Below are 10,684 nucleotides of genomic sequence, written 5' to 3' on the forward strand. Positions count from 1 at the left end.
CCCGGTAAGCCGGGCCCTGCTCCTCCTCCCGGCGCCTGCCCCGCTCGGTCCAAAGCCCGGGGTCCCGCCTCCTCGGTCCCTTCCGTCCCAGCACCAGTGACTCAGGAGAGCGGGACCCAATCCTAAGGGGTGGAGGTCGAGCCTCTGCCCCGGACCTGGGCTCTGGGCGGCCCGCTCCTCAGAAAGCACCTCAGACACGTCCCGAGCTCCGCCCAGACCGCACTTTCCTGAGGCGGTGTTTGTCCCAGCCTGGTGACCTGTCCTGCTGTCACAAAATGTCCTGCGTCCGCGGCAGGGCGGGAACAACAGTGGGGACAGACCTGACGTGTGTAAGAGGAGGTTTGGACGCCGCCAAATGTTCTGAGACGTTACTTTCCTTCCCTTTCCACACTGTCCTCAATTTTGTCATCCTGTCTGTGCTCGGCTGTGTTTTCCGTTCAGTAGCATCGCGTTGTTTGCAGGTGACCACAGTTCATTTCCCACATATCTTATTGATGACCGTTTGGGCTGTTTTCAGCGTTTTTGCTGTTACGTATTATAACAGCTGCAGCTGCCCCAACAAAGTACCACTGACCGTGTGGCTTCGACGAAAGACGTTTATTTCCCGCAGTTGTGGAGGCTGAAGGCCGAGGTCAGGTGTTGCTGTCGCCGGGTTCTGCTGGGGATCCTCTCCCGCTCCTTGTGTGCAGGACAAACACAGGCAAACATGTTCTCTGGTGTCTCCTCTTATAAGGTCATTAACCCCATCAGGAGGGCCCCACCCTATGACCTCACCTGACCCTAGTCACCTCCCAAAGGCCGTCACCAAATACTATCACACTGGGGGTTAGGGATTCAACACATGCATTTTGTGAGGATACAGTGGTCTATAAACATGCAGTATTTTAATGCAATGGTTGTCAAACTTTTGAGTTCAAAACTCCTTTACACGTAAACAATTACTGAGATCCTCAAAGAGCTTTTGTTTTTGTGGGTTTCCATCTGTCAGCATGTTACTGGGCAAGGGCTCCCTTCAGAGTCCAATACTATGGCACCAGTTTTTGGGAAAAGAAAAAGGCTGTATTGAGAGGTCCACCAGCAAAGGGTACAGGAAGCCAAGCTCAAATCTGTCTCCCCCATCCGGGGGCTGTGCAGATTTTAAGAGGCAAAGAACTGGGCAAAAGTTGATTGGCTGCTGGATGCTGGGTTCTTCTTGTTGAAGGCTATGGTGGTTCAAATTCCAGCTTTTTAGTTCCAAAGAGGGAAGATTTTCGATTCCCGTGGTGCTCCAGGTCATCTGGAGGGTAAGGTCCTTATCTCTGTGCTTGCTCAGCTAACATCCTGAGAAACAGCTTGTCAAGTGACTTGAGATGGGGACCTAGAGCCAGTGTCAGCTATTAAAAATTAAAATAGAAATTTAACAATGTGTATAATTTATTTTAAAATAACAGTAATAGGCATAAGTAACACATTTTAAAAAATAAAAATAACAAAATTTTCCGAAACAAAAATAGTTAGAAGGGTGGCATTGTTTTATATTTTTGTAAATCTCTTTAATGTCTGCTTTTGTAGAAGATAGACTCATATCTGCTTCTGTGTTCAATCTGTTGCTGTATATGAAGTATATGTAGTTGGGAAAGGGAGGAGTATTTTAATAACCTTTTTAGATAACTTGAGGGTATTCTTGCTTGGAATCCAAAACACATCAATGAACTTTAAAAAATATGCCATATTAAAATCCATTGGTCTGTTTATCTTGAACTTTGATCTTCTACCCATTCTTTGATGTATTACCTTAGTGTTTTTAATTTTTATTTTAAATTGTAAAATACACATAAAATTTACGATTTAACCATTTAAAAAAATTAATAAACTATTTTTTAGAGCAGATTTGGGTTCACAGCAAAATTGAGTGGAAAATAGAGTTCCCATGTAACACTCTGTCTCCACCTATGTACAGCCTCCCCCACTATCCACGTCTGGCAGCCCAGTGTACATTGGTTGTAATTGATGAACCTGCACTGACACATCATTATTATCCAAAGTCCACACTTTACGTTAGGATTCACTCTTGGTGTTGTGTATTCTGTGGTTTTGACAGATGTGTAATGGATGACACGTATCTGCTGTTGTAGTATCACACGGAATAGTTTCACTGTCCTAAAACTCCTCTGTGCTCCGCCTGTTCATCTCTCTCTCTCTCCACTTGCCCCTGGCACCCACTAATCTTTTTACTGTCTTCATAGTTTAGCCTTTTCCAGAATATCGTATAGTTGGAAACGTACAGTATGTAGCCTTTTAGACTGGCTTCTTTCACTCAGTGACATGCACTTACAGCAACGTGAATGAGATTGAAAGACATTATGTTAAGTCGGATAAGTCAGGCACAGGAGGATAAATACTGCTTGTTCTCACTCATATATGGGAACTAAAATAAAAAAAAGTTGAGCTTATACAAGTAGAGAGTAGAATTGTGGTTAATAGAGGCTGGGAGGGGAAAGGGAGTCAAGAGGTTGGTTAACAGAAAATCACAGCTAGATAGGGAAAGTAAGTTCTAATGGGCTGGCAGGGCTAGGAATCTGTAATAGTAATTTATTGTATGTGCTCAGTTGGCTACAACAGAGGAGGTCAAATGATTTCATTACAAAGAAGTGGTAAGTTTTTGTGATGATTAATATGCTAATTACCCTGATTTGATCATCACACAATTGTATACATGTATTGAAATATAGCTTTGTGCCCCATAACTACATATAATCGATACATGCCAATTAAAGAAAATAAATAAATAAAATAATTTTAAAAGTATATGTGGGGCCGGCCCGGTGGCGCACTGCTGCAGTGCTCCACTTGGGAAGCGCGGCGGCGCTCCCGCCTGAGGGTTCGGATCCCACATGCAGACCGGTTCCCGCTCACTGGCTGAGCGAGGCGCGGGAGCAACGCCGAGGGTTGCAATCCGTTGCCGGACACGGAAAAAAAAAAAAAAAAAAAAAAAAAAAGTATATGTGAATAAGCACTTTTTTATCACAGGGAAATTTAATATCCCATTTCTTTTTGAAATCATATTAGCGTCATAGTTGGAGAGAGGAAATAAGCAAACCTGTACAATTACTAGTTTTCCTCCTAGGTATATACCTAAGAGTAATGAAAATATACGTGCACATAAAAACGTGTATGCTAATGTTCATATGGCATTACTCACAGTAGTCAAAAGTTGAAAACAACTCAAATGTCCATCAACTGATGGATGTATTACGTACATGGTTACACACATACATGGAATAGTATTCAGCCATGAAAAGGAATGAAGTTCTGGCGCGTGCTACAACATGGATGAACCTTGAAAACATGCAAGTGAGTGAAGCCGGGCACAAAAGGTCATATTTTGCACGATTCCATTTATACAGAATATCCAGAGTAGGTAAATCCATAGAGACAGAAAGTAGATTAGTGACTGCCATCGGCTGGGGGAAGAGGGAATGGGAAGTGATTGCTTACTCTGAAAAACGCCATCCCAAATTGCTAAGTAAGATTCCGCAACCGACTGGACCATCACTCTACTTAGCAGTGTGGGGCTGGAATTTTCATTTGAAAGTTTAAATTTCTCTCTTCTGAATAATAATAAAAAAAGACATCCAGAATTTCTTGCACTTGTAGTTATATATTTAATTTATAATTTGACAATATAATCAACAGTAATTTTAGTGTCTGCTCATTTATATTCATAATCATCCAGACTATATACTTCTTTTCATGTACAGAGCAACTTGGCATCTTTTTTAAGTTTTATTTTATTTTTAATTGACACATAATAACTGTACATATTTATAGGGTCTAGTATGATGTTTTGATGTATGTATACATTGTGTAATGATGAAATCATATTCATCATCTCAAACATTTATCAATTCTTTGTGGTGAGAACATTTAAGTTCTTATAGCTTTTTTGAAATATACACTATATTGTTAACTATAGTCACCCCACCATGCAACAGAACACCAGAACTTCTTCTTCCTGTCTAACTGTGACTTGGTGCCCATTGTTCAACTACCCCCTTCCCCCACCTCCACCCCAGCCTCTAGTAATCTCTATTCTACTCTTCACTTCTATGAGCTCAACTTTTTAAAATTCCACATGAGTGAGATCATGTGGTATTTGTCTTTCTGTGCCTGGCTTATTTCAGTTGACATAAATTTTCCATGAATGACAGGATTTTATTCTTGTTTATAACCGAGTAGTATTCCGTTGTGTACATGCACCACTTTTTCTTTATCCAGTCATCTGCTGATGGGAACTTAGGTTGATTCCTTACCTGGGCTATTGTAAATAGTGCTCCAATAAATATGAAAGTGCAGATATCTCTTTAACATACTGATTTCCTTTCCTTTGGATATACCCAGTGGTGGGATTGCTGGGTCATGTGGTAGTTCTATTTTTAATTCTATGAGGAAACGTTATACTGTTTTCCCTAGTGGCTGTACTAATTTGCATTCCTACCAACAGTGTGCAGAGGTTCTCTTTTCTCCGCATCTTCACCAACACATATCTTTTGACTTTTTGATAATAGCCGTTCTAACTGTACTGAGGTGACATCTTACTGTGCTTTTGATTTGCATTTCTCTGATGATTAGGGATGTTGAGCATTTTCTTCACAAACCTGTTGGCCATTTGTATGTTTTCTTTTGAGAAATGTCTATATAGTTCTTTTGCCCATTTTTTAAACTTGGAAATTTGTTTTTTGGCTATTGAGTTCTTTGAGTTCTTTATGTATTTTGGATATTAACCCCTTATCAAATGTGTAGTTTAAAAATATATTCTCCCATTCTATAGATTGTTTCTTCACTTTGTTGTTTGTTTCTTTTGCTGTGCAGATGCTTTCAGTTTGGTGTAATCCCGTTTGTCAAATTTTGCTTTTGTTGCCTGTGCTTTTGAGGTTTTATCCAAAAAGTCTTTGCCTAGACCGATGTCATGGAGCTTTTCCCCTGTGCCACTTGGTGTCTTGACACAGAAATATTCCCTAAACTCATGTGTGTCTCATGTGTATCTAGACCAGATAGGAGAAGATGAAAGGTAGGCCTGGTGTGGAAAACGTGAGATTCTATCTGATGGAGTGGCAAACTACCCACAGTGTTATGTTGAAAGGATTCTGAGGCTCTGTCTAGACTTAGTGTAAAAACTATGATATCCGTTGGATTGTTGAAATGACAGACTCATTGATGTGTCAGCGTGTGTCTGAAATGGGATACTCATCCGGAGTTTGGCTTTGCATCAGAATAACCTTCAGAGATTTAAAAAATTACAGATTTCTGGGTCCTACTTCTGAAAGTTTTTGTACAATTATTATTAATAATTTTTATTTAGTATTATATTAATGCATTCCAAAAGGAGAAAAAGAGGCTGCCCTGTATGTTACCATTTCTCCTGGTTGTCAATTTTACTCTACTTGCAGAGATAATTACTCTGTTGGTCAGTTTGATGGTCCTCTTCTGGACTTTCCTATATATATTTAGATACAAATATATGTAAATATAGAAATATATGGTCCTTTACATGCAATGAATTATTTATTTATAAATGATGAATGCATGCTGCATAGATTTGTATATTATCTTTTTAATGTATTTTGGATATTAATCATTTTATTTGTTCTATATCTTAAACAGGTTGTCTCCAAGTCTATTGTTGATCATTCCACTTTGTGGTATCTGTTTTTTTGTACTAAGTTTATCAACATTTTCCTTATAGCTTCTGCATTTTCTGGTTTGCTTATTAAGAAGGCAAGAAGCCTTTCCTTGGTGCAATGATTAAAAAAAACCCACAAAAAAAAACAAACAAAACAAAAAAACCCATCATGCTCTCCCAAGCTCTCCCAAGTGAGCTAACTAGCTGGTCCCACGTACTTTCTTGAAATCATTTTACAACCTTTAAAAATTTAGTCTTTCAGTCTTTCTAATATGTAACATTTTACGTGGAATCTTTTAACCCATATATTGGTTCTAGGTCGGGGAACTATGTTTGTATTTTTCCAAATAGGTAATGAATTACCTCACTGTTAATACTGAATAGCAGATCATTCCCCCATTAGTTTGAAATATTACATTTAGTAGATATTACATTCTCAGCCCATTTACACATGTAGGTCTCATTCAGAGCCCTGTCAGGAGACTGAGGATATGCTTAAAGGGTTTAAATGAAAAGAGTTTAGCGATGGGATTATTTATAGAGATGTGGGCACCAATAATTAATGCTGAAATCCACATGGACTAGTAACAGCAGAAAGTCATATCACCTGTGATATACTGTTTGCAAAGATGGTGATGACCTTAATAATTCATCTATTCTTGTATGTACTTTCTTTTTAGAACATTTCGTTGTCCCATTGAGAGGTGGAATTTATTTCTTCATTTCTTGAATCTGGTTAGGCTTGTGACTTGCTCTGACCATTTAAATGTGGCAGAAATGACCTGTGAGACTTCTAAGACTATTTTTTAAGAGGGCTCGCAACTTCCTCTCTGCTCTCTTGAAACAATGTCCTAAGCACCTTTATTTTTATTTTTAATTGATTATTCATATTCATGGGGCATCACCACCCGTGCCCAAGATGTGATGATCAGATTAACACTATCTTGCCCATTACCACAAATTGCAGTTATTCCCTGTGTCCCCAACGAACTCCTTCCCAACCTCCCTCTCCCTTCCCTGCTCCACCCCCAGCAGCCCTAGGTCTGTTCTCTCCCTCTGCAAGTCCAACACACCCCTGTGGTCTTTCTTTCCTTCCTTCTTTTTCTCTTAGCTCCCACTTATGAGTGAGGACCTGTGGTATTTTTCCCTCTGTGCCTGGCTTACTTCACTTAACATAATTTTCTCTAACCTCATTCTTGTTTCTGCAAATGGCAGATTTCATTCTTTTTTATGGCTGAGTAGTATTCCATGGTGTATATATACCACATTTTCCTTATCCAGTCATTGATCCATGGACACTTAGGTTGGTTCCATATCTTGGCTTTGTAAACAGAGCTGCGATGAACATGGGAGTGCAGGTATCCCTTTGACATGATGATTTCCATGCCTTTGGGTATATACCTAGAGGTGGAATTGCTGGATCGTATGGTAGCTCTATCTGTAGTTGTTTGAGGAAACTCCATCCTGTTTTCTGTAGTGGCTGCTCTAATTTACAGTCCCATCAACAGGGTAGAAGAGTTCCCCTTTCTCTGCATCCTTGCCAGCATTTGTTATTTTCTGACTTTTTGATGATAGCCAGTCTAATTGGGGTAAGATGATATGTCAAAGTTTTGATTTGTACTGATTTGCATTTCCTTGATGCTTAGTGATGTTGAGCATTTTTTCAAGTACCTGTTGCCTATTTGTATGTCTTCCTTCAAAAATGTCTATTTAGCTCCTTTGCCCATTTTTTAATTTGCCTTTTTTAATTTTTATTTTTACTGTGTAGTTTGAGTTCACTATATATTCTGGGTATTTATCCCTTGTTGGATGTATAGTTTGCAGATATTTTCTCCCATCCTGTAGGTTGTCTGTTCAGTCTTTTGATTGTTTCCTTTGCCATGCAGAAGCTTTTTAGTTTGATTTAATCCCACTTATTATTTTTTTCTTTTGTTACTTATGCTTTTGGGGTCTTATTCATAAAGTCTTTGCCTAGTCCTACTTCCTGAAGTGTTTCCCCTATGTTTTCCTTTAGTAGCTTTATAGTTTCAGTTCTCATACATAAATCTTTAATCCATTTTGAGTTGATTTTGGTACATGGTGAGAGGTGCAGGTCCAGTTTCACTCTTCTGCAGGTGGATGTCCAGTTTTCCCAGCACCATTTATTGAAGAGGCAATTTTTTCCCCAATGTGTGTTCTCTGTGCCTTTGTCAAAGATCAGTTGTCTGTAAGTATGTGGGTTGATTTCTGGGTTTTCTATTCTGTTCCATTGGTCTGAATGTCTATTTTTATGCCAGTACCATGTTGTTTTGGTTACTATACCTTTGTAGTATAATTTGAAGTCAGGTAGTGTTATATCTCTGGCTTTATTTTTGTTGCTCAGGATTGCTTTGGCTATTTGGGGTCTTTTGTTGTTTCATATGAATGTAAGGATTGTTTTCTTTTTTTTGTCTGTTTCTGTGAAGAATGTCATTGGTATTTTGATGGGGATTGCATTGAATCTGTAGATCGCTTGGGCAGTATGGATATTTTCACTATGTTAATTCTTCCAGTCTAAGAGCATGGAATATCTTTCCACCTTTTTGTGTATGCTTTAATTTCTTTCAGCAGTGATTTGTAGTTTTCTTTGTAGAGATCTTTCACCTCCTTGGTTAAATTGATTCCTAGGTATTTTATTTTTTTGGCGACTATTGAAAATGGTGTTACTTTCTTGATTTCTTTTTCTGATAGTTCGTTATTTGAGACTAAAAATGCTCCTGATTTTTGGATGTCGATTTTGTATCCTGAAACATTACTGAAATTGGTAATCAGCTCTAAGAGTTTTTTGATAGAGTCTTTAGGTTTTTCTATATATAGAATCATGTCATCTGCAAACAGGAACAGTTTGACTTCCTTTTTTCCACTTAGATGCCCTTTATTTCTTTCTGTTGCCTGATTGCTCTGGCTAGTACTTCCAACACTATGTTAGATAGGAGTGGTGAGATTATGCATCCTTGTCTTGTTCCTGTTCAGTAATACCCAGGATGGTATTGGTAGTGTGTTTGTCATAAATGGCTTTTATTGTGTTGAGATACTTTCCTTCTATACCTAATTTGCTGAGAGCTTTTATCATGAGGATGTTGAATTTTGTTGATGCTTTTTCTGCGTCTGTTGAGATAATCATATGGTTTTTGTCCTTGATTTTGTTGATGTCACATTTTTGACTTATTTATTTTTGGTATATTACATTTATTGACTTGCATATGTTGAACCATCCTTGTCCTCTCGTGATGAATCCCACTTGATCATAGTGTATAATTTTTTTTGATGTGTTCGTGTACTCTGATTGCTGATATTGTTGAGGATTTTTGCATCTATGTTCATCAGAGATATTGGCCTGTAGTTTTCTTTTTCTGTTGTATTACTATCTGATCTTGGTATCAAGGTGATGCTGTCCTCATAGAATGTGTTTGGGAGAATGGCTTCTGTTTCAATTTTTTGGAATAGTTTGAAGAGAATTGGTGTAAATTCCTCTTTAAAGGTTTGGTAGAATTCATCAGTAAAGCCATCTGGCCCTGGAATTTTCTTTGTTGGGAGACTTCTGATAACAGCTTCAATCTCATTGCTTGTTATTGGTCTGTTCAGGTTTTCTGTTTCCTCTTGGTTCAGACTTGGTGGTTTGTATGTGTTCAGGAATTTATCCGTTTCCTCTGGGTTTTCAAATTTGTTGCATATAGTTGTTTGTAATAGTCTGTAATGATTCTTTGTTTTTCTGGGTTATCAGTCATAATGTCTGCTTTTTCAATTCTGATTTTTGCTATTGGATCTTCTCTGTTCTTTTTTTTTTTTTTTTTGGTTAACCTAGCTAATCATTTTGTCTCTTTTGTTTATCTTCTCAAAAATCCAATTTTTTGTTTCATTTATCTTTTGTATTATTTTGGGGGTTTCTATTTCATTTAATTCTGCTCTGATCTTAATTATTTTGTTCTGTCTAAAAACTTTGAGTTTAGATTGTACTTGTTTTTCTAGTTCTTTGACGTGTAGCATTAGGTTGTTTATTTGAAATTGTTCTTTTTTTGATGTAAGCATTTATTGCAATAAACTTTCCTCTTATTACTGCTTTTGCAGTATCCTACAGGTTTTGATATGATGTGTCTTTATTTTCAGTGGTTTCAAGAAATTTTTTGATTTCTTATTTAATTTCTTCTTGGATTATAGATCATTCAGGAGTCTGTTGTGTAATTTCCATGCATTTGTATAGTGTCCTGACTTTTGCTTGTTATTAATTTCTGGTTTTAATCTGTTGTAGTCTGGAAAGATACTTGAGGTGATTTCAATTTTAAAAAATTTTTTGAGACTTGATTTGTGGCCTAACATGTGGTCTATCCTGGAGAATATTCCATGTGCTGATGGAAGAATGTATATTCTGTATTTGTTGGATGAAATGTTCTGTGGACATCTGTTGGGTCCAGTTGGTCTAAAGTATGGTTTAAATCCTGTGTTTCTTGTTGATTTGTTGCCTGGATGATCTATCTAGTACTGATAGAGGGGTATTCAAGTCCTCTAGTATTACTGTATTGGGGTTTATCTCTTTCTTTAGGTCTAATACTGTTTGCTTTATATATCTGGGTGTTCCAGTGCTGGGTGCATATATGTTTATGGTTGTTATGTCTTCTTGCTGATTCGATTCCTTTTTCATTATATAGTGACCTTCTTTGTCTCTTTTTATGGATTTTGGCTTAAAGTCTATTTCATCCAATATAAGAATAGCTACTCCTGCTTGTTTTTGGTTTCCATTTGTGTGGTATATCTTTTTCCATCCCTTCACTATTAGTTTTTGTATGCCTTTACAGGTGAGGTAAGTCTCTTGAAGACAGCATATAGTTGGGTCTAGCTTTTTAATCTAATGTGTGAGTCTGTGTCATTTGGGTAGGGAGTTTTTTTTTTTGAGGTGATAAAAATATTCTTTTTTTTTTCATTAAATTTTTATTTTGTGAATATACAATGTATATGATTATTATGGCCCATCACCGACACCTCCCTCCCTCCTCCCTCTCTCCCCTC

The 10,684-nt window shown here is 37.7% G+C and overlaps 1 protein-coding gene across 1 annotated transcript in view; it reads left to right on the top strand.

The window, feature by feature from the left end:
* ADAM32 (ADAM metallopeptidase domain 32) overlaps positions 1-10,684 on the top strand; it is a gene marked incomplete at its 3' end in the record, with an annotated part of 141,628 nt that overhangs the window by 1,885 nt on the left and 129,059 nt on the right. The window lies entirely within an intron of this gene.

Source organism: Galeopterus variegatus, unplaced genomic scaffold, assembly GCF_000696425.1.
Source record: "Galeopterus variegatus unplaced genomic scaffold, G_variegatus-3.0.2 Scaffold348, whole genome shotgun sequence".
In the NCBI taxonomy this organism is placed as follows: domain Eukaryota; kingdom Metazoa; phylum Chordata; class Mammalia; order Dermoptera; family Cynocephalidae; genus Galeopterus; species Galeopterus variegatus.